Below are 1,731 nucleotides of genomic sequence, written 5' to 3'. Positions count from 1 at the left end.
AAAAACATCAAAAACACCATAAAACTTCCACCTCAAATTTCTCCTTACCTAGCTCAAGAGGGAGTGAGTCCTTTTAGGGCAAGGTTGCTGGGTTGGAGGGCTACAAAACCATACCAAGCTTGCCCGGATTGGTGGCCGGAGGAGGAAGTTCCGGCGAAAAAACCAATTCGGCAGTCGAAGCTTTCGGGCGGCACCGCTCACTCACGGCGGCGCTAGGGCTCCTCTCACCGGTCCAGGAAGGTTGCTGGGTTGGAGGTCGACCGATTGGAACCGGTGCGGCGGTCTGGGGCGGCCGGACGGCGGCGGACGGTGGTGGTGAAGTTTCCCGGGTGGAGGGAGAAGAAATGCGGGTGGGAAGAGAGAAAACGGGAGGGAGAGAGAGAGAAAGGAAGAAGAAATGGGTTGGGCTCGGCCCAGCCGACCCAACTCTCCTTTTAACCCAAATTTCCAAAAATTCAACACCCCGAAAAATAATACCCGAATAAAAATTACCTTTTACTAGCTAAAATTTACTATTTTTACCGTCGTCGTATTTTCCTCATACGAATAATCCTCCGCACATAATCGTCCCCGAAACCCCTCTAGGGACCAATTAAACTATTTACTCAATGATCGAGACGGTAAAATTCTTATTATAATCACGCTAGTAAATAAGGTAAAAATATAAGGGTCGGGATGTGACAAATATGGTAAGGATATGAATACATATATCTAGTCTAACTACATATCCTATTGACATAAGGCCAAGGCACACATAAAAAATATTTAGAAAGATACAGAATATCCTAAAACAGGCAAAGCATTTTCCACCAAAAACAAAATGGTATGTCATATGACTTAGCTGTGCACTTTTGCTTACTTTATGAGTAATTAGAATCATACTAAATTCTGGTATGGTCGGCTTACGACCATGTGATGTAATGTGATACAAAAGTTTTGTTACCCCAGTAATTCACATAACACATACTGATCAGTACACTTACAAGAAATAATAAGTACAAGTTCTGAAACTAAAACGATACTTAGAGCGACTCCAACAATGTTGTCAATTTCTTTTTTTTTTAAATTCACATTTTGACATGTGACATGCATTTGACAATATCTCTATCTCTGCACTCCGACCAACAAAATAAATGAATATTTTACTATTTTTATAACATATTATATTCAAATACATCTTCATCCTCCTTTTTTTTATGATAAATACCCAAAATAATTCACGTTCAAAATCTTCTTCTCCATTACACATTTTACACTTCACGACTCTGCAAAATACATAAGTTCTCCCTTATGCATAATTTTAGAAAGAAAAAATAAAAATAAAAATCAAAAGACGAGATGGAAGAAACCTTTTTCAACATCGAGGATGAAAAAGGAAGAATTTGGAGATGCAAAATTCGGAGCAACCTTTCGTCCGGTTCAAATTGAGAGATGATGAAAGAATTGGGAAGATTGTGAGCAATTTATAGATAGATCAGACTAAATTTCTTCGATTGTGGAGAATATCAGTAGTTAGTCAGCTTACATTATTGCTGCAACGAGTCTTTTCCATAATTGATAACGGGTAAATGAATATGGGAGAAGATTAAGGATTTAAGGGAGAAGAAAAGATTGAGATATCAACACGCGCAAAGAAGAAGACTGAAGTTACCCTTATACACCAATCGCCCGAATTGCTCTTTTACTCGATGAATAACGCTCATCCTCTTTCAATCAACAAAAGAAAGAGGG

Source organism: Fragaria vesca, linkage group LG1 (assembly GCF_000184155.1).
Source record: "Fragaria vesca subsp. vesca linkage group LG1, FraVesHawaii_1.0, whole genome shotgun sequence".
NCBI classification, from domain to species: domain Eukaryota; kingdom Viridiplantae; phylum Streptophyta; class Magnoliopsida; order Rosales; family Rosaceae; genus Fragaria; species Fragaria vesca.
The sequence above is the reverse complement of the archived record's forward strand: the minus strand, read 5'-3'. Positions refer to the sequence as shown.